Genomic DNA, 26445 nt, shown 5'->3' with positions numbered 1-26445 from the left:
CACCTCATCATTGGTGGCCATACCTTCAGTTACCTTGGTCCTAAGCTCTGGAATTTCCTCAAAGCTCTCCGTCTCTCTGGCTCTCTCCTGTCCTTTTTAAAAGCTACCCATTTGACCAATCTTTTAGCCACCTGCCCTCAAATGTCTTTTATTTGGTTTGGTGCCCATTGAACTCTCCAAGGAAGCACCGTGGTTTCTTTACATTAAAGGCGCTGTATAAACACAGGTCGTTGTTGCTGTTGTTCATGCAGAGCAGTAAGGAACCACGCTTAGTTCCCAGTTTGTGGACAAGTTAATAGGCCTAAGTTGGGATAGCAGGGCAGGCTTGGCTCCAGTGATCGACCCTGGGCTTGGGAAGAGGATGCAACATTAGCCAATCTTCTAGCTTCTGATTAGGGAACTCAGTAAACCTGTTAGAAAATGTACATGCGTGGACATTAGCTAAGGGCAATATCGAACTCAGCTGTGGTGCCTCCCCATGCAGTTGAATAACTTGCCGAAACTCGTTCTTTAGACTGACAGCTAATCAATAACAACTTGAGTGAGGCAGCCAAGGGCTGTGGAGATTTGACCCGGTATTAATCAGCACCGCCAAGGCAGTAGGCAGTGGTGGGAGGGAAGAGGACAAGGAATCTTATTGTTTGTTTGGAGCATTGTTCCCATTGAACATTTTTATAGTCAAATGCATGAAATAAAGGATCTGCCTTAGGATATTAATTTCTTACATTTGTTGAGATTTACGTGTCCTTTGTGGCTCAGTGGGTAGCTTACTCACATCTCAGTCAGAAGGTTGTGCATTCAAATCCCACACCAGAACCTTGAATACACACTCCAAGCTGATACTCCAGTACAGTACTGAGGGGGTGCCGTGCTGTTGGAGGGGCAGTGCTGAGGGGGTGCCGTGCTGTTGGAGGGGCAGTGCTGAGGGGGTGCCGTGCTGTTGGAGGGGCAGTGCTGAGGGGGTGCCGTGCTGTTGGAGGGGCAGTGCTGAGGGGGTGCCGTGCTGTTGGAGGGGCAGTGCTGAGGGGGTGCCGTGCTGTTGGAGGGGCAGTGCTGAGGGGGTGCCGTGCTGTTGGAGGGGCAGTGCTGAGGGAGTGCCTTGCTGTTGGAGGGGCAGTGCTGAGGGAGTGCCGTGCTGTTGGAGGGGCAGTGCTGAGGGAGTGCCGTGCTGTTGGAGGGGCAGTGCTGAGGGGGTGCCGTGCTGTTGGAGGGGCAGTGCTGAGGGAGTGCCGTGCTGTTGGAGGGGCAGTGCTGAGGGAGTGCCGTGCTGTTGGAGGGGCAGTGCTGAGGGGGTGCCGTGCTGTTGGAGGGGCAGTGCTGAGGGGGTGCCGTGCTGTTGGAGGGGCAGTGCTGAGGGAGTGCCGTGCTGTTGGAGGGGCAGTGCTGAGGGAGTGCCGTGCTGTTGGAGGGGCAGTGCTGAGGGGGTGCCGTGCTGTTGGAGGGGCAGTGCTGAGGGGGTGCCGTGCTGTTGGAGGGGCAGTGCTGAGGGGGTGCCGTGCTGTTGGAGGGGCAGTGCTGAGGGAGTGCCGTGCTGTTGGAGGGGCAGTGCTGAGGGAGTGCCGTGCTGTTGGAGGGGCAGTGCTGAGGGAGTGCCGTGCTGTTGGAGGGGCAGTGCTGAGGGGGTGCCGTGCTGTTGGAGGGGCAGTGCTGAGGGAGTGCCGTGCTGTTGGAGGGGCAGTGCTGAGGGAGTGCCGTGCTGTTGGAGGGGCAGTGCTGAGGGGGTGCCGTGCTGTTGGAGGGGCAGTGCCGAGGGGGTGCCGTGCTGTTGGAGGGGCAGTGCCGAGGGAGTGCCGTGCTGTTGGAGGGGCTGTACCGAGGGAGTGCCGTGCTGTTGGAGATACCATCTTATGGATTTGTTAAACCGAGGCCTCATTTGTCCCTTCAGATAAACATAAAAGATCCCATCACCACCATTCAAGGAAGAACAAGGTAATTCTCCCTAGTATCCCAGTCAAAATTAAACCTTCAACCAACATCACTTAAAGAATTAGCGGTTCATTATCACATTTTAAAATTTTGATTTTCTCTTTGTGGGACCCTATGCTCAAATTGGCTGCTGCATTTCCTACATTACAACAATGATTACATTCCTGATGCCGTGGAAATAGGAACAGGAGGAGGCCCTTCAGCCCTTCAGCCCTTCAGCCCTTCGTGCTTGTTCTGCTATTCAATACATTTTAACTCCATTTATCCGCCTTGGTTCCATAACCCTTAATACCCTTAGCTAACAAAAAAAACCTATCCATCTCCGTTAAACACCTTAATTAGATCATCCCCTAATCTTCTAGGCAATACAACAATCCAACAGCTTCATTGGTGACTTATACTGATCCCAGCTTTTTATTTCCAATTTTTACAAACTGAATTCAAATTCTCAATCTGCTTTGTTGGGAACTGAATTTCAAATCTCTGGATTATTAGAGCAGTTACAGAATCACTCCACTACTGTCTCCCTAAACTGGTTGATGTGAGTGGCTAAAGAAAGGCTGTTGGATTTTCTTCAGAAACCTTGACTGTTATTTATAATGGTGGCGTGTGTGTGTGTGAGAGAGAGAGAGATGTCAGTGGCGTGTGTGTGTGAACACAACCATGACATCCAATACTAATAACTCCTCTATGCAAACATCTTTAGTCATTACTTACAAATTAAATTTTCATCAGCTTGACAGAATGTAGAGCCTGTTTCTCCGTCCGTGAGCGAGTGAGGCACTTTGTGGATTTTTAACGTAAGGTTTACAGCACAGGAACAGGCCATTTGGCCCAACTGGGTTATGCCAGTGTTTATGTTCCACAGGAGCCTTGTTCAGCCCTATTTCATCTCATCCTATCACCATTTCTCCCTCAAATGTGCTTCTCTAGCTGCCCCTTAACTGTGTCTATGTTGTTGGCCTCAACCACTTTCTGTGGCAGTGATTTTCACAGTCAAATTGTATCCCTTCAGACGAGGTGAGCTGAAAACCAGAATAGGCCGCAGGGCAGGAGCTGGTCCTGGTTTATTAACTGAGATTTACAGTTTACCCCCGTGCCTGCTGTCTGAGTGAGTGACTTCCGTGTACCTTGCCATGTGCAATCATATCTCATATTTATCTCTATGATTTACGTTCAGTTGTATGACTTACCCTCAATTGCATCACTCAATTGGAATGTTTGGCATTAACCGGTTTGTTGCCTTGGTAACCTATGTGGGTTGCATTAAGAATGTGTGAGATGGTGACAAGATGTAGAATCGGAATAATTACTGAGGTACAATCCACTGTCCCAGTGCTGAAATCATCCCGGTACGTAGTCAACGAGGAAAATATCGTTCTCCTCATTTTACCCACTGTACAGGAATGGAAGGAGGCCATTCAGTCCCTTGAGCCCGTTACACAGAAACAGGAGGAGGCCATTCAGTCCATTGAGCCTGCTCTCCCATTAAGTTATATCATGGCTGATATGTATTTTAACTTCATTCCCCCACTTTGGTTCTGCATTCCTTAATCCCCTTACCCAACAACAATCAATCTTGATTTTGAAACTTTAATTAAGCCCCAGCCTCAACAGCTTTTTGGGGGGGTGGGTGGGTACAGAGTTCCAGATTCCCACTACCCTTGGTGTGAAGAAGTGCTTCCTGACATCACTCTGAATGGCCTGGCTCTAATTTTAATGTTGTGCCCCCTTTCTTCTGGACTCCCCCAACAGAGGAAATAGTTTCTCCCTATCCAACCTATGAACTACTCTTAATTATTTTAAACACCTCGATTAGAACACCCCGTACTGTTCTATACTCAAGGGAATTCATGCCTACTTTATGCAACCTGTCCCCGTAATTTAACCCTTTTAGCCCTGGATCATTCTGGTAAACCTGTGCCCGTGAAGCTGGTGAAAAGAGGGGGGTGAACCTTAGGCCTGAAAGGCATCCAACTGCCCCAACATATCAGGCCGTTTCTCAGGTGTCCCTGACAGCTGCTGGAAACTGGTGTGAGGCCCTTTACATCTGTGAAATCGGAAGAATCTTTAAAAGTGGGAAGACAAAGCGCTAAAACTTTAAAAAAGCGAAATACAACAGATGCCGGAAACCAGAGCTGAACATCTGAAACGCAGGAGACCTTCGGCAGCTGGGGGAGAATAGATCAGTTAACAATTTGAGTGAGTTTTTGAAAATGGACCCAAAGCACTGACTTTGCAGATGCTGCCAGACCTGCTGTATCTTTCCAGCAGCTTGTGTCTCTTTAAAGGAGTTTCAATCGTGGTTTTATAAATTGGAGTATGGAGTGCTAAAGAGGTGATGCTGAAACGGTTCAAATCACTGGCTGCTCCCCAGGTAGAATGTTGTCTCCAGTTTCAGTTGTCTGATCTCTGAGGAAGGATGTCAAAGCCTTGGAGAGAGCGCAGGAAAGATTGATAAGAGAGGATTCCCGGAATAAGGGTCTTCAGTTATGAACAGAGGGTTTGGAAAAGCTGGGGTTCTTTCATTAAAGCAGAGGAAGGGAGATCTGTTGGAGGGGATCAAAATTACCAAGGTTTCAATAAGGTACAAAAGGGAGCAAACTTTCCACTGGTCAATGAAATGGTAACTAGAGGAAATAAATGATAATCATCATCCCTCCAAGCCACACATTATTCTGACTTGGAACTATATCGGCATGCCTTCACTGTCGCTGGGTCAAAATCTTGGAGCTCCCTTCCTAACAGCACTGTGGGTGTTCCTACACCACATGGACTAATTCAAAAAGGCCGCTCACCACCACCTTCTCAAGGGCATTTAGGGACAAGTGATAAATGCCAGCCTTGCCAGTGATGCCCACATGCCAAGAATGAATTGAAAAAGAACAATGGAAGAAGTTAGAATTATTTTAGGATAAAGAAAGACTTGCATTTATGATAGCTTTCACAATCACCAGCCATCCCAAAGTGCTTGACAGCCAATTAATTGCTTTGGGGGGTACTTATGCAGAGAGTTGTTAAGACCTGGATTGACTAACCAGAAACTGAGAGGGATGCTGAATAGCTTTAAAAGGGGGGGAAATAAATATTTGAAAAAGTAAACATTTTAGAGGGTATGATGAAAGAGAATGGTAATTAGACAAAGGGAATACGTCTTTCAGACAGCTAACACAGGTGTGAGAGGCTGGATAGCCTCTCTGTGCTGGACCATCCTGATTTGAAGTCAGCATGGTCAAGCTTTGTACATTTTTGCTTTTGTATTTGATTAGTTGAACTGTCGAATCTAGTTTCAAAAAGTCATGGGATCAAAGGCCACTCCAAGGATATACGTGCGTGAAACAGGCTGACACTCCCAGTGCAGTACTGAGGAAGCCGGCACTGTCGGGGCATCGGCACTGTCGGGGCATCGGCACTGTCGGGGCATCGGCACTGTCGGGGCATCGGCACTGTCGGGGCATCGGCACTGTCGGCACGCCGCACTGTCGGGGCATCGGCACTGTCGGCACGCCGCACTGTCGGGGCATCGGCACTGTCGGCACGCCGCACTGTCGGGGCATCGGCACTGTCGGCACGCCGCACTGTCGGGGCATCGGCACTGTCGGCACGCCGCACTGTCGGGGCATCGGCACTGTCGGGGCATCGGCACTGCCGGCACGCCGCACTGCCGGGGCATCGGCACTGCCGGGGCATCGGCACTGCCGGGGCATCGGCACTGCTGGCGCGCCGCACTGCCGAGGCATCGGCACTGCTGGCGCGCCGCACTGTCGGGGCATCGGCACTGCCGGCGCGCCGCACTGTCGGGGGGCTGGGGGCAGTACCGATGGAGTGCTACATTGTCAGGTGGTACTGTTGGGGGGAGGGGGGGGTGGGGCATCTCTTTTGGATGAGATGTCAAACTGAGGCCATGCCTGCCCTCTTTGACAGATGATCCCATGGCTACTGTTCGAAGAAGAGCAGGGAAGTTATCCTGGTTTCCTGGCCAAAAGTTATCCATCAACCAACATCAGTAAAAAACATTGTGGTCATTATCACATTGCTGTTTGCGGAACCTTGCTGTGCACGAATTAACTGTAGTATTTTCTATATTGCAATAGTGATGACACTTCAAAAATACTTGATTGGCTGTAAAGCACTTTGGGACATCTTGAGGCGGAGAAAAATGCCACAGAAATGCAAGTTTATTTAATTCTTTAGTTGCAGTGAGACTTGAAATCGCAGTAAGCCCTGTGGGTGTTTGTCTGTGGGTGTACAGTTTGAAGTTACTGCGTAGATTCTCGGTCATGCAATGGGACCAAAACGTTCTGTGTTCCCAAACTTCTAATCTTCCTGCGATCATCTCTTCCCACGTTACAGGTGAGGGAATCTCCTCATGTACACCTTTCGTTAGAAGCATATTTATGTTCTGAGCATAGTAGTTCAAGAGTCTTTGGTTATCTTGATATCTTTCTAGATATGTGCCTGCAGTGAGTATTTACTTGTTGGCACTCACACAAACCAACTTAGCTTCACTAGATTGGTCCCTGAGGTTCGAGGCTGAGTAAGTTGGGTCTATACTCTCTGGAGTTTAGGAGAATGAGAGACGATCTCATTGAAACGCACAAGACACTGATGGGGCTTGACAGGATAGACAAAGAGGTTGTTTCTGCAGGATGGAGAATCTAGAACAGAAGGTGGTGGCAGGGGCACAGTCTCAGGATAAGGGGCTGGTCATTTCGGACTGAGATGAGGAGACATTGCTTCACTCAAAGGGTTATGAATCTTTGGAATTCTGTACTCCAGTGGTTGTCAACAGTCCATCATTGAATATATTTAAAGCTGAGGTAGACAGGTTTTTAGTCTGAGGGAATCGAGGGATATGGAAAGTGGGCAGGAAAGCGGAGTGAGGCAGAAGAGCTGCCATGATCGTATTAAATGCTCCATGGTTCACTCCTGTTCCTAATTTTTTACGTCTGATTACATTCCTGTAAGGAGTGTCTCCTCATTGGTTAATTTAGAAAGAGCATCATAAATATAAGGGGTCGCCTATATAAAAGAGATGAGGTGAAATTTTTTTCACTCAGAGGGTTGTGAGTCTTTGGAACTCTCTTCCTGAAAAGGTGGTGGAAGCAGAGCCTTTGAATATTTTTAAGGCAGAGTTGGATAGATTCTTGGTAAACTAGGGGGTGATAGGTTATTGGCGGTAGGTGGAATGCAGATTTCAGGTTACTGTCCGATCAGCCACGGTCTTACTAAATGGTGGAGCAGGCTCGAGGGGCTGAATGACCTACTCCTGCTCCATGTTTGTAAATCACAGTCCCCTATCTTTACCAAAATGCCCCCTCGCTGCCCCTCCACTAGAAACCCTTAAGAACATAGGGCTGAGTTTTACAGGGCACCGTGGTTGCACCTCTCCACCACTCAGGTGAAAACATGCTGAACCCACAGCCAATCAATGGCCGAATATAGACTATACCCCACGGGGGTAGGGTGCCTGCCTCAAAGAGTTGCTACTCAGAGGCCAACAGGTCTCCAGTACCGGCAGCACCACTGGGAGCCGAAGCCATTGCTGGTACTGCCTGCCCTCGGGGCTTGAGGAGGCGAGCTGTGCTAGATCCAGTCCAAGTGAGTCTGGAGTCTCCCCAGATGCCAAGTTGGAAGGTCCCCTGAGGGGAATGGAGGTGGCCAGGGTTTGCAAGACCATGGGTGGAGGGGGAGGGGAACTTTGGAGGATTGCACCTTTTGGGGGAGGTGGGTGGTGCTCTCCGATGGGTTCAGGAGGCCCATTAAGGATGGACCCTGCCCACCTGCCACCAGCCCATGCAGGGAAACCTCCGGAAAGAGACATGTAGAGGTTTACGGGGGGTTTAGGACCCAGGCAGGTGAACGTACATGAAAGAATGTTCTGGTTGTGGTTAAGATCAAAACAGGTGCGCAATTCAAACTCAATGTACTCTGGAAACTTGATTATTTTTTCACAGAAAGAGGAAATGGAGTGTAAGCACTGGCATGTGTTGTTAAGGTTGGTGGTGAGTCACATTGAGGTAAACAACAAGTTGTTAAGAGCAGTAACATGGGAACCAATGCTGGTCAATGTAGAGGTGATGCATCTTTGTACTGGCCTGGGTAAAGATTAACTGCACTGTGTACTCAGAGATTCAGGCTGCCTTTATAGTGCAGTCAATGAGTGAATTGCCCCCCCTCTCCCCAGAAGTTATAAAGCAGTGTGTCTCCCACTGTACGCTGTAGGGTGGAGGAGAGGAAGAGCAGGGGTAGGCCCACTATCCCACACAAGCTGATTGCTTGTGGGGGAGGTCGGGAGTGGTCAGGAATCCGAGCAACGGGGGCATTCAGGAGGGATTGGGGGAGTCCAGGAGCAATGGGGGAATCCAGAAGGCGTTCCTCAAGGAGGGTTGGGGAAATGGGGAGTAGTCTGGGAGGGAGGTGTCCTGTGACTGGCGTGGGTGGAGTTTGGAAGTGACCATTAGATTTAAGGTAGAGACAGGAGGAGGATGACTTTAGCAAAATGTACATTTTGTTGGTGGAACTAATTGGATAGTTCTTTCAAAGAGCCAACACGGGCATGATGGACCGAATGGCACCCTACTGTGCTGTATCATTGTGCAAACATAATTCTGTGCATGTTGGGGAAGGCGTGGCTGGCAAGATCTCTGCACTCCTCCAATTCTGGACTTGTTAATGCTAATGCCATTGAATATCAAGGGGAGCTGGTTAAATTCTGTCTTGCTGGATATGGTCATTGCACACCCATTATTGTAGTCACTCTGGCATTGGCGGCTGTGCCTTTAGCTGCCTAGGCCATAGGCTCTGGAACTCTTTATTTTTTATTATTTGTTCACAAGATGTGGGTTTCGCTGGCTAGGCCAGCATTTATTGCCCCCCATCTCTAATTGCCCTTGAGAAAATGGTGGTGAGCCACTTTCTTCAGCTGCAGTCCATGTGGTGTAGGTACACCCACAGTGCTGACTGGAAGGGAGCTCCAGGATTTTGACCAGCGATAGTGAAGGAATGGCGATATATTTCCAAGGGTCCAAGTGCTGTGTGACTTGGAGGGGAACTTGCAGGCGGCGATGGTGTTCCCATGTATCTGCTGCCCTTGTCCGTCTAGATGGTAGAGGTTGCAGGTTTGAAACGTGCTGTTGAAGGAGCCTTGGCAAGTGGCTGCAGTCCATCCTGGTAGATGGTACACACTGCTGTCACTGTGTTGGTGATGGAGGGAGTGAATGGTTCCGGTGATGGATGGGGTACTAATCAAGCGGGCGGCTTTGTCCTGGATGGTGTCAAGCTTCTCGAGTATTGTTGGAGCTGCACTCATCCAGGCAAGTGGAGAGTATTCCATCACACTCCTGACTCGTGCCTTGTAGATAGTGGACATGCTTTGGGGAGTCAGGAGGTGAGTTACTCACTGCAGGATTCCTAGCCTCTGACCTGCACTTGTGGCCACACTGTTTATGTGGCTGGTCCTGTTCAGTTTCTGTTCAATGGTGGCTCCCAGGATGTTGATAAAGGGTGACTTGTTGATGCTAATGCCATTGAATATCAAGGGGAGATGGTTAAATTCTGTCTTGCTGGATATGGTCATTGCCCAGTGCTCATGTAGTGCAAAAGTTACTTGCCTTTTATCAGTCTAAGCTGGATTGTTGTCCAGGTTTTTGTTGAATGTGGGTATGGACTGCTTCAGTATCTGACAAGTTGCTGTGCAATCATCAACGAGCACCCCTACTTCTGACAATACATCCATAAACCTCACCGCCTCTCTTTCCACCTTTTAAAACCTTCCTGAAAACCTACCTCTTTGACCACGTTTTTGGTAAACTGCCCTAATACCTCCTTCTGTGACTTGGTACAAATGAGATAAATGACCAGGTAATCTGTTTGGTGATGCTGATTTAAGAGATGGATATTGGTTCGGACACGCTCCCTCAGTGCTGCCCCTCTGGCAGTGCTGAGCTGTTTTGGGAGTGTCAGCCTGGATTTTAGGCTCCAGTCTCTGGAGTGGTACTTAAACCCATAACCTTCTGACTCAGAGAAGAGGGTGCTACCCACTGAGCCCCATGGCTGGCGAGGTGCACTCTTTCACTAACAGTTTGCTATTGTAACTGAGATTGATGAGGTGCCTCCATAAATTTCCCCAAGTGTTGGAAACTCTCTCTCTCTCTCTGATTGTGATGCAATCCCCTAACTACCAGAATATACTTTAATAAAAGTGAAATTGGACTTATTACAGCAGAGTGAAGCAGTGACTCTGATGTTATCCACTACATGGCTTAAACACTCCGACTGATAAAACAATGACTTCTCCAACTGTGCAGAGGCAAGCTGTGTGAGACCTGCTAGTACTTAAAGACCATCCTGTCCCTTGAACCCTCCCCCATCTCATGGTTTCATCGATACTGGGTAGCAGCAGACTGTGTTATCAGGCTGGATAATGTTTACATGGAATTCTGTCAAAAGATTTGTAAGTAGTTAAACATTACACTGTGTATACACACTAGAATGACAAACTTCTAATTTCAGATAATAAGTCTATTGTAGAATGATGGGTGTTAAACTCGCCCTTCCCCTGTCCCACCACCTTACCTGCTCCCCTCTATGTAACACCTGCTGAATTACGAAAACAAAATTCTCATGAAAGAATTCCAGAAAGTTCAGATACTTCACAAAGCTCAACCAGAAATTGCATTTATATAGTGCCTTTCACAACCTCCGGTTGTCCCAACATTCCTTTACAGCCAATGAAAAAAATTTGAAGTGTAGTCACTGCCGTAATTTTTTTTTATTATTTGTTCTTGTGACGTGGGCATCCCTGGCTAAGTTAGCATTTGCTGCCCATCCCTAACTGACCTTGAGAGTGCTGTGGTGAGCTGCCTTCTTCCAGTCAAGATTTTGACACAGTGACAGGGAAGGAACGGTGATATAGTCCCAAGTCAGGATGGTGCGTGGCTTGGAGGGGAACTTGCAGGCGGTGGTGTTCCCATGTGTCTGCTGCCCTTGTCCTTCTAGGTGGTAGAGGTCACGGGTTCGGAGGGAAGCGTTGAAGGAGCCTTGGCCCTGCAGGAAATATGGCAGCCAACTTGTGCACAGCAAGTTCCCACAAACAGCAACAAGACCAGTGTCCAGCTAATGTGTTTTAATGCAATTTAATGCAGAACTGTTCTGTTGAAGGGTCATGTGGACTCGAAACGTCGACTCTTTTCTTCTCCACCGTTGCTGCCAGACCTGCTGAGTTTTTCCAGGTAATTCTGCTTTTGTTTTAGATGGGGCTTTAATGTCTGATCCGAAAGACAGGCTTCACAAAGCACATTTCTCTGGGGAAAGAGAAACGTGGCAGCAATGCATGTGGGTGAAACATCTGCCGGTTCTGGTTTCAGGTCTGTAATGGAAAGCATGGCCAGGGCGTGTGGCCGACCCATCCGGCCATGCAATAGCGCGGGGGTGACGTCAGGTGAGCGTCACGACGTCATCGCGCGATGTCTTGCTCGGTGAGCGCGCGCTGCAATCGGAAGTGCTGCCGCCGACAATTAAGTGAGCAATTAAGCCCGTTAAGGAGGCAATTGAAAGTGAATTATTTTTCTTTGTGTGTGTGTGGCCGGTCCATTTTTACGGTTGGCGAACAGGCCAATGGCCCAGGCGGCCGGTACATTTTTTTTTTGCTCAAACTTCGGTCCAGGGCGGGGATGAGATCTCCATGAAGAAATAAAATAAAAAGAGACATCTGGAGGCTGTTTTTGAGGTATGCCCTTGGGTGCTTGATGGTGCAGCATGGACATGTTTTGCAGCGTTTTAGTTGTTTTGTTTATTTGGTGGTGGTCTGACTTCAGGGAGCTCAGTGGAAGTGCTCACCGTGCTAGCACCGGCAGTGACATCAGTGCCCCCCCCTCACCGGCAGTGCTGAGCCTTTCTCACCGCGTGTTTCACGCTGGCTGCCCGGTAATTGGCCAGCCAGCGTGAAATTGCGGTCGGGGACCAATCACGGTCGGGGGCTCGTTTCCAATGCCGGCTCCTGAGCCTGCCGATTGCACGTGCCTGATGAGTAAAAAAAATTCAGGCCCACGTATTCATCATCCTCGGTTAAAGCTGCTTAACCTACCTGCTTTCAAATTTGGAGCATCCTGTGCAAATACTGATGACGTTTTCTCAATTGCTGTTCCTGAACTGTCTCCGCTGTCAGTCAACACTTTTCTGTACTTAATAGACAGGGAAAGAAAACTGGTCTAATGCTGATCTGATAGTTATCACTTTTTAGCTTTCCTCCAGAAGCAAAGGACACTCCAACACCCATTTTGCTAATAAAAGGCAGATATGAAAGAATTATAGAACAGTACAGAAGGGGGCCATTCGGTCCATCGTGTTTGTGCTGGCTCTTTGGAAGAGCCAGCCAATTAGTTCCACTCCCCTGATCTTCCCCATAGCCCTCACCAATTCCCATGTGAAAGTTACTATTGAATGTGTTGCAGCAGCCATTCCGGGCAGTGCAATCCAGATCCTAACAATTTAGCAAAGCTGCTGGGGGCAGGGTGAGGGGTGGGGGTTGGGGGAGGGGTGTGATGGGAAAGCTGGCAAACGGAGCAGGTTTCAAATGGCCTCAGGAGACAGAGTGGAATTTTTAAAGCAAAACACTGGGAAAGCGGGAGATCTGAAATAAAAACAAAGCGCTGGAAAAACTCAGCAGGCCCGGCAGCACCTGGAGAGAGAGACCGAGTTAGCGTTTCGAGTCCAATGTGACTCTTCTTCAGAGCTGAAAATTTATCACCAATAAATTATCACGTTTATCACTGATTTGAATTATCACTTCAGAAGTGATAATTGGTCCTTTCTCTGGGCCTGCTGCTAAGCTGAGAACAGAGTGATAAGACCAAGTAAAAGTCAGTAAATAGTAAGAAAGGAGCAGTGTTTATACAATAACTTGCCGTAAAAGTTAATGATTCCCTGGTTATCGGTGATGTTGGGTTAAGGGTCATGCACTTTTTAGCTATGAAAATATTTTCGGAACAGGTTCTCACGAGCGGCTGCCTGAGGAAGGGGAGGATTGGAGTCTGTGTTTATTCTAATGCATTCTTAGTGTGCCAGTTTCTGCGTTGGTCAGGGTCAGAGAACTCCGAACAGGTCAGAGAACATTCCACACAATAGACATGTAACAGGTGGAAGACGTTACAAACTTAAAGAGCAGGAATGTGGAGGAGCATTTTCTGACTAGTTTAATAGTGACTAGTTTACTAGTAACAACCTGCATTTTTAAAGTGGTAACAATTCGCAAGACACTTCACAGGAACATTATAAGACAAAATTTGCTGATTATTCATTATTATATCCCTGGCGCCAGAAACCAGCCCACCTCCGCAAACAAACCCCTCCAAACAGCTTCACTGCCAATGTCGCACATCCGTTGGCTTTTTAAACATTTTAGATTTCCTTTCCTCTTTTCTGCTGTTCCTCACCATCTCTCTTGCTTTGTTCCTCACCCTGTCTTTCTCTTGTGCTCTCTCTCAGCCTTCCCCTCTCCACACTGTCTTTCTCACTCACTCTCTCTGTCTCTGTCCCACCCTTCACCCTGTTTTTTTCTCTCTCTGTCTCTCTCTCTCGTGTACACTCTCTCCCTCACCATGTCTCACTCCTTCACTCTCTCCCAAAAGTGTGTGTGTGTCTCTCTCTCTCTCTCTCCCGTGTCTGTTTCTTTCTGTTGCACTCTCTTTCTCCCTCTCCATTTCTGTATTTTCACCATCTCTGTGCCCCCCCCACCCCTGCAGTCCACTATGTCCAATTTCCATCTCTCTCTCTCCCTGTTAATGTTCTCTCTCTCTCTCTCTCTCTCTCTCTCCCTGTTAATGTTCTCTCTCTCTCTCTCTCTCTCACTGTTAAAGCAGAGTATTATTTATATCAACTAGTGGGAGACAACACCACAGTGTTAGTATAAATCCTGTCCAATGGGAATATTCTGTCACTAAGCGTGGAGACTGGGTGTGCAGCACAAACAGGAACTTATTCACAATAACCTACTCACTGGATATTTGACTGACACAAGAGCTTGTATTTACTTCTCACAATTGCAGAGTTGCGGCAAAGCACTTAAAAAAATTGTTTATGCTGAGTGTCACGGGCAAGGCCAGCATTTATTGCCCATCCCGAATTGCCCTTGAGAAGGTGGTGGTGAGCTGTCACCTTGAACGGCTGCAGCCCATGTGGTGTAGGTACACCCACAGTGCTGTTAGGGAGAGAGTTCCAGAATTTTGACCCAGTGACTGAAGGGACGGTGATATAATTCCTAGCCAGGATAGTTTGTGGCTTGGAGGGGAACTTGCAAGTGACGGTGTTCCCATGTGTCTGCTGCCCTTGTCCTTCTAGGTGATAGAGGCCGTGGGTTTGGAAGGTGCTGTTGAGGGAGCTTTGGCAAGTTGCTGCAGTGCATCTTGTTGATGGTACACACTGCTATCACTGTGCACTGGTGGTGAAGGGAATGAATGTGTAAGATGGATGGGGTGCCGATCAAGTGGTCTGCTTTGTCCTGGGTGGAGTTGAACTTCTTCAGTATTGTTGGAGTTGCACTCATCCAGGTGATGAAGTTATGTGTAGTGTTGTAAAGCAGGAATCATGGTTATCAATTTATTCACAGCTCCTTACGTCTTTTATATCCACTTGAGTAGGTAGATGAGGCCCTTGCTTTAACCTATCCTCTGAAAGACACGTTTCCTTAGCATTTCCTCAGTGCTGCACTGGGATTGTCAACTTGGATTTTATGTTCAAATTTCTGGAATGGGACTTGAACCCACGACCTTCTGACTCGGAGGTGAAAGTTCAACCCACTCAGCCACAACTGACAGTAAATAAGCTAAAAAAAAATCATCAACCACGAAAACTGCCCAAATGGAGAGTGTCTCTGCTAATCCTTCACTGCTCTGCTGAATGGTTTACCTTGTTGCTGTGGTAACATCCCATCTTCAATGGATGTGTGACTCGAGTACAAGCTTTGATGGTGAGCGCCAATGGCTGAAGTGAGCACTGAATGTCAGTATCATAGTCCATCCTTCCGTACCTTCCATGTACACACTGGCCAGGAAGAAGCAGTGATCAGCCCTAACACTGGGCTTCTTATATCTGCTGCACTGTTTCACAAAGTGGCTGAGATCAGCTCACTCAGTACTTACCAGGAATTGAACCAGAGGAGTGTGTACCTCAGCTCACCCTTCCATACACACTCAGAGCTACAACATGGCTCCATGTGAAGATTATCAACGGAACCAGGTTTGATCTTTTAAAGGAGCCATTCCATTCATCACCCCTCCCCCATAGCCACCCCATGATTCACTAAATGCATCATGTTAATGAGCCATGCAGGCAAGGCCAGTCATGAGCTCTAGTTCAGGTCTGAGCTGAGTAAGACTGAACATATGAACAAGGAGCAGGAGTAGGCCATTCAGCCCCTCGAGCCTGCTCCGCCATTTAATAAGATCATGGCTGATCTGATAGTAACCTGAAACCTGCATCCCAGCTACTGCTGATAACCTATCACCCCCTTGCTTACCAAGAACCTATCCACCTCTGCCTTAAAAATATTCAAAGACTCTGCTTCTCCCACTTTTTCAGGAAGAGAGTTCCAAAGACTCATGACCCTCTGACTGAAAAAATTTCGCCTCATCCCAGTTTTAAATGGGTGACCCCTTATTTTAAACAGTGACCCCTAGTTCTAGATTCTTCCACAAGAGGAAACATTCTCTCCACTTTCACCCTGTCAAGACCCCTCAGGATTTTGTATGTTTCAATCAAGTCACCTCTTACTCTTCTAAACTCCAGTGGATACAAGCCTAGCCTGTCCAACCTTTCCTCATAAGACAACCCATCCATTCCATGTATTAGTCTGGTAAACCTTCTCTGAACTGCTTCCAACGCATTTACATCCTTCCTTAAATAAGGTGACCAATACTGTACACAGTCCTCCAAATGTGGTCTCGTTAGTGCCCTGTACAACTGAAGTATAACCTCCCTACTTTTTATTTCAATTCACCTCATAATAAATGATATCATTCTATTAGCTTTCCTAATTACTTGCATACTAGCCTTTTGTGGTTCATGAAGATGGGTGAGAGGACATTATTGTGGAATATTAACACCGGCACAGACCAATCGGGATGAATGATTGTATTTATAGCACCAAAACCAATGGCACATTTCAGAGATCAGTGGAGTATTTCCCTGATAGCCTGGACCAATATTTATCCCTTGACCAAATAGCTAAAACTGCTCATTATCACATTGCTGTTTGTGGGAGCTTGCTGTGCACAAACTGGCTGCTGAGTTTCCTACATCACAACAGTGACCACACTTCATTGGCTGTAAAGGCCTTGGGACATCCTGAGGATGTAAAAGGCACTATAGAAATGCAAACTTCTATTCCAGCTTTAAGAAACCTTTGTGTTTCCCAGCAAACCCTCCTCACTCTTCTGTAACTCTCCTCTCCTCTGCGAAATACTCAGGAAATGTTTGAATAAACGCACCACTTACAGGTGAAATGAAAACAGAAAATGCTGGAAATACTCAGCAGGTCAGGCAGCATCTGTGGAGAGAGGGACAGAGTTAACACTTCGGGTCTGTGATCTATTGTCAGAACAGAAGTAAGGGAAATGGTTGCCATCGTGAATTTGCACAAATGTTAAAAGTGGTTTCTCTGGTTTGTGGATGTGAATGTGCTGGCTGATCAGAGGGAAGCTGATTTCAGTCCTGTAAACACGAGGCTGGCTCAGGATTGAAGCTCTCGCAACATCTAACCTACACAATGGCTAAGGCAAAGTACAAAATATCCCAAGGCAAGAGCATGCAAGGGATTGGCTGAAAAACATAGCGAGAGAAACAGTTTCTCTTCCACAATCACTTCTAATTTGTATAGGACAAAATAAATTGGGTATAGGAGATATATTTCCATATTTCAACAGTGACTACACTTCAAAATTACTTCATTGTTTATAAATATAGTGTTTTCGGATATCCTGAGTTTGTTAAAGGTGCTATAAAAATGTAAATGTTGTTTGCTTTCTCATTTGCTTGCACAGTAGCTCTTTTTCTCCCTCATTCTTATAACCGTGTGCGTACAAGCAGCGAGCATGAAATGTCAATGCCGCCTTTTGTGGTTTCACAGGTGATTTGATTGTTTACTTCACTCCTGCAAAGTTCCGGTAAATCACTAGCCGCAAGTTCCTTTCTGCCAGTGGGTAAATGGTTTGTGACTTGCTACAGGACTGTGTTGCAAAGGGTAGAGTGGTGAATTCACCACTGCTTAACACAGGTTTGGGGAAGTGCATTGTGCCCAGACTTGTTCTGTCCTGCCACTCATCTCCGCCTAGAGTATTTGAATTTTACAGTAAGGAAGGAGGCCATTCAGCCTCCTTTCTCGATGCTTTTCAAGTTTCTTTTCCAAATATTTATTCACTCCCCTTTTTAGAAGCTATTCTGGATTCTGCTCCCTCTCCCCACCCCCTGGGAGTCTCAGTAACCCATGTGTAAAACAAATTGTCCTGACCCCACCCTTCAAGAACTTAGCCCTCAGGCCAGTTCTGCCATTGAGTTAGGTCACGTCAGACCTGTATCTTTAACTCCATCCACCCGCGTTAGTTACATTAACCCTTCGTATCCTTACCTACTAAAATTCTATCAAACTCTGTTTTGAAATTTTCAATTGACCACCGCCCCCCTGCCCCCACCCCACCAGCCTCAACTGCTTTTTGAGGGGGAGAGTTCCAGATTAACCCTAGTGCTGATCTTATTTTTTTTGAATTATGAAAAATTGCAGAATTTCTCAAAAGTTAGACTATCCTAATTTTCACATCCTGTTTAACATAGGCTAACAATACCTTAAACAGTCTGCACAAATGTTCGATGTTTCAGCGCTCCCTCAGTACTGCTCCCTCCCTCAGTGCAGCAGCCCCTCCCTCAGTACTGCTCCCTCCCTCAGTGCAGCAGCCCCTCCCTCAGTACTGCTCCCTCCCTCAGTACTGCTCCCTCCCTCAGTACTGCTCCCTCCCTCAGTACTGCTCCCTCCCTCAGTACTGCTCCCTCCCTCAGTGCAGCAGCCCCTCCCTCAGTGCAGCAGCCCCTCCCTCAGTGCAGCAGCCCCTCCCTCAGTGCAGCAGCCCCTCCCTCAGTGCAGCAGCCCCTCCCTCAGTGCAGCAGCCCCTCCCTCAGTGCAGCAGCCCCTCCCTCAGTGCCGCCCCCTCCCTCAGTACTGCTCCCTCCCTCAGTGCAGCAGCCCCTCCCTCAGTGCAGCAGCCCCTCCCTCAGTGCAGCAGCCCCTCCCTCAGTGCCGCCCCCTCCCTCAGTACTGCTCCCTCCCTCAGTGCAGCAGCCCCTCCCTCAGTGCAGCAGCCCCTCCCTCAGTGCCGCCCCCTCCCTCGGTGCCGCCCCCTCCCTCGGTGCCGCCCCCTCCCTCGGTGCCGCCCCCTCCCGCGGTGCGGCGCTCCCTCAGTGCTGCCCCCTCCGTGCGGCCCCCTCCCGCGGTGCTGCCCCCTCCCGCGGTGCCGCCCCCTCCCGCGGTGCGGCCCCCTCCCTCAGTGCCGCCGCCTCCCGCGGTGCGGCGCTCCCTCAGTGCCGCCCCCTCCCTCAGTGCTGCCCCCTCCCGCAGTGCGGCGCTCCCTCAGTGCTGCCCCCTCCCGCAGGGCGGCGCTCCCTCAGTGCTGCCCCCTCCCTCAGTGCTGCCCCCTCCCGCAGGGCGGCGCTCCCTCAGTGCTGCCCCCTCCCTCAGTGCTGCCCCCTCCCGCGGTGCGGCGCTCCCTCAGTGCTGCCCCCTCCCGCAGGGCGGCCCTCCCTCAGTGCCGCCCCCTCCCGCAGGGCGGCCCTCCCTCAGTGCCGCCCCCTCCTGCAGGGCGGCGCTCCTGCAGTGCCGCCCCCTCCCGCAGGGCGGCCCTCCCTCAGTGCCGCCCCCTCCCGCAGGGCGGCGCTCCCTCAGTGCCGCCCCCTCCCGCAGGGTGGCCCCCTCCCGCAGGGCGGCGCTCCCTCAGTGCTGCCCCCTCCCTCAGTGCGGCGCTCCCTCAGTGCTGCCCCCTCCCGCGGTGCGGCGCTCCCTCAGTGCTGCCCCCTCCCTCAGTGCCGCCCCCTCCCGCGGTGCGGCGCTCCCTCAGTGCCGCCCCCTCCCGCGGTGCGGCGCTCCCTCAGTGCCGCCCCCTCCCGCGGTGCGGCGCTCCCTCAGTGCTGCCCCCTCCCTCAGTGCCGCCCCCTCCCACGGTGCGGCGCTCCCTCAGTGCTGCACTGAAACATCAGCATCGATTATGGCCGGAATTTCCTCGCCCCGCACACTGGCAGGATCTTCCATTCCCATTGACGTGAATGGGGATTTCAATGGCTCACTGACCCTGCCATGGGGGAACCTGCTGTGAGAGGGGCTGGAAATTCCGGTCAATGTGTTCGATTGCCTTCAATCTGTTTTGAACCCACAGCTTCTGTCTTGGGTGAGAGAGCTGCCTGCTGAGCTGGGGCTAATAGCAGCTTTTCCAAAATCTTTCGCTCCTTGCTACTAGACCCGCCGTTGTCTGTTCTGGCTGCCCTCCCATCTTCCACACTCCTTGTACGTCAGCTCAACCAAAGCTTTGCTGCCTGTGTCCTAACTCATGCCAAGTCCAGTTCACCCCATCACCCCCTTTGCTCACTGACCTACATTGGCCTCAAAACCAAGATGAGAATTTTATAATTAAATCCCTTAATGCCCCACCCCCCACCCCTCCTGGGATAGGATTTTGTGTTTGGGGTCACGATCGTGACATCGGGGTCAAATGGGGGGACCTAACCCTGCACCATGTCTAGAATAGTCACTAATTGGCCAATTAGTGGCCAGAGCATGCGCTCGGCATCCAATTATTGATAGCAGGGAGGCTCTGTAAGCTGGAAGGCCAATAGGTGGCCTTGGCGGTGACCAGTAGGCTGGAAGGGGGGTATTCCCTCTAAGCCCGCCTGGGGTGCTGCTGCTGCACTGCCCCCAGCCCGGTCTGCCTTCGGGAGGCTGCGTCCAGCAGCACCTGATGCACGGGTATCTCGCAGGCCGGTTGAAAAATTCCACACAACCCCAGTTCCATGGCCGTAATTGGCCGTTGCAGAACTCTGAGGTGCAGAGGGATCTGGGCGTCCTAGTGCTTGAATCACAAAAGGCTAGTATGCAACTTCAGCAAGTAATTAGGAAAATTAATAGAATGTTATCATGTATTGCGAGGGGAATTGAATACAAAAGTAGGGAGGTTATGCTTCAGTTGTACAGGGCGCTAGTGAAACCACATTTGGAGGACTGTGTACAGTACTGGTCACCTTATTAAAGGAAGGATGTACACGTGTTGGAAGCAGTTCAGAGAAGGTTTACCAGACTAATACCTGGAATGGGTGGTTTGTCTTATGAGGAAAGGTTGGACAGACTAGGCTTGTATCCGCTGGAATAAAAGCAAAAAACTGCGGATGCTGAAAATCCAAAACAAAAATAAAAATACCTGGAAAAACTCAGCAGGTCTGACAGCATCTGCGGAGAGGAATACAGTTAACGTTTCGAGTCCATATGACTCTTCAACAGAACTAAGGAAAAATAGAAAAGAGGTGAAATATTAGCTGGTTTAAGGGGGGTGGGACAGGTAGAGCTGGATAGAGGGCCAGAGATAGGTGGAGATTACCAAAAGATGTCATAGACAAAAGGACAAAGAGGTGTTGACGGTGGTGATATTAGCTAAGAAATGTGCTAATAGGTGACATTAAAGGTAGAAAGCAGGACGAGCAAGGTACAGATAGCCCTAGTGGGAGGGGGGTGGGGGGAAGGGATCGAAATAGGCTAAAAGGTAAAGATAAAACAATGGATGGAAATACATTTAAAAATAATGGAAAAAGGTAGGAAAAGAAAAAATATATAAATTATTGGAAAAATGGGGGATCGGAAAGGGGTTGGGGATGGAGGAGAGAGTTCATGATCTAAAGTTGTTGAACTCAATATTCAGTCCAGAAGGCTGTAAAATGCCTAGTCAGAAGATGAGGTGCTGTTCCTCCAGTTTGCGTTGAGCTTCACTGGAACATTGCAGCAGGCCAAGGACGGACATGTGGGCATGAGAGCAGGGTGGAGTGTTGAAATGGCAAGCGACAGGGAGGTCTGGGTAATGCTTGCGGACAGACCGAATGTAGAGGAAACCACATTGGGAGCAGTGAATGCAGTAGACTAAATTGAGGGAAGTGCAAGTGAAATGCTGCTTCACTTGAAAGGAGTGTTTGGGCCCTTGGACGGTGAGGAGAGGGGAAGTAAAGGGGCAGGTGTTGCACCTTCTGTGGTTGCATGGGAAGGTGCCGTGGGAGGGAATTGAGGTGTAGGGGGTGATGGAGGAGTGGACCAGGGTGTCCGGGAGGGAACGATCCCTGTGGAATGCCGCCGGGGGGTGAAGGGAAGATGTGTTTTGTGGTGGCATCGTGCTGTATCTGCTGGAGTTTAGAGTAAGGGGTGGCTTGATTGAAACATAAGATCCTGAAGGGTCTTGACAGGATGGAAATGGAGAAGATGCCATTTGAAAATAAGTAAATGCCCATTTAAAACAGAGGTGTGGTGAAATGTTTTCACCCAGAGAGGGTTGTGAGTCTTTGGAACTCTCTTCCGGAAAAGGTGGTGAAAGCAGAGTCTTTGAATATTTGTAAGGCAGAGGTGGATAGATTCTTGGTAAGCAAGGAGGTTATAGGTTATCGGTGGTAGGTGGAATGCAGATTTCCTTTTACTATCAGACCAGCCATTACCTTATTAAATGGCGGAGCAGACTCGAGGGCTGAATGGCCTACTCCTGCTCCTTGTTCATATGTATGTCCATCTGTATTTAATTATCTTAATCAGCAGCATGCCACTTGTGGGTAGGTAACAGTCCAGCTCCTGATCCAGCTCTTGCAAAATTACATGGAGACAGAATGATACTAGCACACAGGTCAGTGGTGCCAGTTTATGTGACTGTCTCTGTTCTCAGTCCAATACTTGGATGAAAATCCTGACCCAATCTTTGTAGCCCTACAACCCTCCGAGATATCTTCCCCACTCTCAATGGGAGCTTCTCTGATTTTAATGGCTCCACCATTGGCGGCTGGGCCTTAGCTGCCTGGGCCCTAAGCTCATTCCCTCCTTAACCTTCTCTTTGTCTCTCTACCTCTTTTTCCTCCTTTAAGACGCTCCTTAAAACCCATCTCTTTGACCAAGCTTTTGGTTACCTGTCCTGATATCTCCTTATGTGATGTTTTATTCTGTTAAAGGTGCTATATTAATACAGGTTGTTTTTGCTGTTGAACCTGATAAACCAGCGATCAGTTAAACAAACAGACACGATGGAAAACCCTCTGCCACCTCTCAGGGCAGCTAGAAATGAGAAACATGTGGCACGTTGTCTGCATCCTGTGAACAGAAGTAAGTTAGTTGATGGTTTGGGAAATGACAGCAGTCAGAATCCTGGTCCTCATCCAACAGGAGAGCTCGATGGTCGTGAACTGTCCTTCACAGTTCCATACTTGCTGCACTGCCACTGCCAGTAGCTTTGCAGCCGTGGGTCTTGTCCCATTAATCAGTCACTGTTTAGAAGAACATGCAACCTAGCAAACTCTGTGTTTGCAGCCAGCACTGAAAAGCAAAGCGAGGCAAATGGGGCTCCTTCTCCTTGTGTGGGACATACGGTGGGTTTAGAGAAACTCTGTCCATGTGACAGTGATGTGGCAGCTATCGGAGGGGTGACTAGATTTCTCAAGCACTGAAGGAGCCCTTTGTATTATAGTCAGCAAACAGTTCTGGACTGAGGCCAACTCCCTATGCAGCTGAACTGCTCCTGTTGACACTGCAGATACAAAGAGAAACAATGGCACAGGCTGGTCGGCTTGTCCTCACTCATGCCTGAATCGGAAGATCTTGGGTTCAAGTCCCAGAGACTTGAGCTCAAAATGCAGACTGACACTCCTAGTGTAGTACTGAGGAAGCACAGCACTGTCAGAGGCACAGTACTGTGGGAGTGCTGCACTGCTGGAAGGGCAGTACTGTGGGAGCGCCGCACTGTCAGAAGGGTAGTACTGAAGGACTTGTCTGTCCTGGGCCACAGCCTGTTGCCCTAATGCCAGTCACTAAAGACAGCATTGCCAACTCTGGTTGAATGTATTTCTGGAGCTTTCCTCAAGTGATCTCCCACCTCCAACTGCTCTGCCACCCACACTCCTGCCATTGGTCATCTAATGTGACCATCCTCATGTTGCCCCGCCCATATGCTTCTCCGATTGGTTGTCTAATATGCCTATCGTTGTCCCTGTTCCCAAGCTCCTGGAATTGGTCATCCAACTCTGCTATCATCGTGATGTCTCATCCCCCAGGGACAGCCATTGGTCACTGACCCACAATTCCATGGTGCTCTGTCCCCACAGCCATTTGGGAAACAAACTCTTCATTAGCCAATTGGACGTCAGTCAAACAGCCTTTGATCCAGTCTTCGCTACTTTTATAACTAATGAACAAAAGTGTGTTCATTTGTTTAACACCCCAAATGATCCCACCCCCACCAACCAATCCAGGTTTTGCCTGCAGTGTTTGGGAGATTAATCTTCAATTCCTGGAGTCTCCAGGCCAATCCTGGAGGGTTGGCAACCCCTACAACAGCAGAGATCACATGGGCATGATCAAATGGGTTTTAGGTTCCAACGTGGGAAATGAAAACACTGCTCCAAATGGACTCCGCAGCCAATACAATGTCGAAAGAAACTCGTGATTGTGCAAACTCAGCCCCAGCTGCCTTGTTAGAAATTAATCTCAGGCTACAAACACCAAGCTCAAACTCTCACTGCCGCTGGAATCTAAGAAGATGAATGTTCCCCGTGAACTATCTACTGTGTTGACACGTGGAATCAAACTGATATCACAACAGTTGGAATCCTGGTGCAATACTGAGAGGCATCAATGTCACTTACACTCAGTCTCAGCTTCCAGCTCTGGGCAGCTTTACTGGGATCTTTTATCACCCCTAGTAAGAAATTCTTTAGAATTATGGTTCAGAAAGGGGCCATTCAGCCCATTGTGCTGGAAGACCTATCCAATTCATCCTGCTCCCCTGCTCTTTCCCCATAGCCCTGCAAAATTTTCCTCTTCAAATATTTATCCAATTCCCTTTTGAAAGTTCCTGTTGAATCTGCTCCCACTGCTCTTTTCAGGCAGAGCGTTTCAGATCATAACAACTGACAGCATTAAAAAAAAAATCTCATCTCCCCCTGGATTTTGTTAACCAATTATCTTAAATGGCTTTTTTTGGAGTGGGTTTAACACCTCCTGTTAATCCCACTCGCTCGTGATCCTGGTGCCTTCCAATTGCTGTCTCTCACTACTTGGTGACGGGGGCTGGATCGCGGAAGCGAATTTCTCTTGGATTGGGTAAAAGGTGATCCCAAGATGGGAAAGGTCTTCTTCCTGACATGAGCCTGGGGTTGTGTGATGACTGACACGAGGCACTGCACACTCCCCCTGTAAGGGGGACATGGTTGAGATTATACAGCGCTAGTTGCGGGTCTTTGAGTGCAATTTAACAGAAACTCCTTCCATTCCCTTCACTTCCTGAGGATGGATTGGGAGTCACTGCCTGGGCCAGCCCATCCTTAGCTGCCCCGAGAAGATGGCATTGAGCCTTCTTATTGAACTGCTGGTAGTCGGCTGATACAACTGAGCGTGTTACTCAGCTATTTCACAGGAAAGTTAAGAGCATAGGGCATTTAAGAGTCACTTTGCTGTGGGTCTAGAGTCACATGGAGGTCAGAGCAGCTAAAATGGCAGACTTCCTTCTCGATTGAACCAACTGGTTTTTACGTCAATCCGACAGCTTCGTGGTCACTTTTACTGATTCCAATTGGTTTATTTTCAGATTGTTTAAAGTAAATTTGCATTCTCCAAACTGGTCTGATGGGTTTTGAACTTGTGCTGTGTTATCAATAACAGACCCACTGTACGACTGTCCCCGAAGAACACCATTGTAACCATTTTTCTATTCATCCATGGGATGTGGGCTTCGCTGGCTGGGCCAGCATTTATTGCCCATCCCTAGTTGCCCTTGAGAAGGTGGTGGGAGCTGCCTTCTTGAACCGCTGCAGTCCATGTGGTGCAGGTCCACCCACAGTGCACTACTAATATCAGGGAGTGACCTCTAAATGAACAGGGTTGGTTTGATTAAATAAAGATATTATGTCTTGTGGCTCCCAGAAGTTTGAAATGATGAAATGAGAGTCTGTTAAATTGCACTCAAATAACTGCAGTAGAGATCCTAAATCATATCGGAATAATTTAACAATGTAACAGATGTAATTGATGAAAATCTACAAAACACATTACAGTTTTTTAAAATTCTTTCATGGGATGTGGGTGTCACTGGCAAGGCCAGCATTTGTTGCCCATCACTAATTGCCCTTGAGAAGGTGGAGGTGAGCTGCCGCCTTGAACTGCTACAGTCCACGTGGTGTAGGTACACCCACAGTGCCGTTAGGGAGAGAGTTCCAAGGCTTTGACCCATCGACAGTGAAGGAACGGCGATATATATAAATTAGGATGGTGTGTGACTTGGAGGGGAACTTGCAGGTGGTGGTGTTTCCAAAGATGATCTGTCCTTGCCCCTCCAGGTGGCAGAGGTCGTATGTTTGGAAGGTCATCAAAGGAGGATTGGCAAGTTGCTGCAGCGCAAGGGGAGGCGGTGACATAGTGGTATTGTCACTGGATAGTACTCCAGATACACAGGCTAATGCTCTGGGGACCCGGGTTCGAATCCACAGCAGATGGTGAAATTTAAATTCAATAAAAAATCTGGAATTATAAGTCTAATGATGACCATTGTCGATTGTTGTGAAAACCCATCTAGTTCACTAATGCCCTTTAGGGAAAGGAATCTGCCATCCTTACCCGGTCTGGCTTACATGTGACTCCAGACCCACAGAAACGTGGTTGACTCTTAAATGCCCTCTGAAATGGCAAGCCACACAGTTCTCAAGGGAAATTAGGAATGGGCAATAAATGCTGGCCCAGCCAGCGACGCCCACATCCCATGAACAAATAAAAACTACAGTGTTCCCGGTGGACTGATTGAATGTTTGAGTTGGTGATACTGATCAAGTGTGCTGCTTTGCCCTGGATAATATCATGCTTCATGATTGTTGTTGGCGCTACACTCATCCAGGCAAGTGGAAAGTGTTCCATCACACTGACTTGTGCCTTTTAGATAGTGGGCAGGCTTTGGGCAGCCATGGTTGCTGCAGAATTCCCAGTCTCTGTCCTGCTCTTGTAGCCACAGTATTTATATGGCTGCTCCAGTTCAGTTTCTGGTCAATGGATAATTTTCTCTGTATTTTTCACATGGAGAAGGACAGTCAGTGCTGATATTCACTGAAATGTGAATGATCTAAGTTCTGGCATGAGGTTTATATGGCTCTGTACTGGGTCAGAAATCCAGGGAGAGCTGCACTGTCAGAGGGACAGTACTGAGGGAGCATAGCAATGTTAGAAGGGCAGTACTGAATTGTTGGAGAGGTAGTATTGAGGGATCACCA

At 48.7% G+C, this 26445-nt stretch overlaps 1 protein-coding gene across 6 annotated transcripts in view; it reads left to right on the top strand.

The window, feature by feature from the left end:
* Positions 1 to 26445, top strand: part of LOC144684914 (ras association domain-containing protein 8-like) — a 73639-nt gene that overhangs the window by 27102 nt on the left and 20092 nt on the right. The window contains exon 2 of one of the 6 annotated variants that reach the window (XM_078549318.1): positions 2942 to 3037. The exons of 3 other annotated variants lie outside the window; for them this stretch is intronic. The gene's annotated coding sequence lies outside the window, so the exon portion shown is untranslated. Of the gene's footprint in view, positions 1 to 2941; positions 3038 to 10814; positions 11160 to 14754; positions 14894 to 26445 lie in introns of those variants that run through there. 2 more of the 6 variants (XM_078549325.1, XM_078549321.1) reach the window with 2 other exon arrangements.

The sequence above is a fragment of the Cetorhinus maximus genome, chromosome 9, assembly GCF_964194155.1.
Source record: "Cetorhinus maximus chromosome 9, sCetMax3.hap1.1, whole genome shotgun sequence".
Classification (NCBI taxonomy): domain Eukaryota; kingdom Metazoa; phylum Chordata; class Chondrichthyes; order Lamniformes; family Cetorhinidae; genus Cetorhinus; species Cetorhinus maximus.
This window is presented reverse-complemented; position numbering and strand designations above follow the sequence as displayed.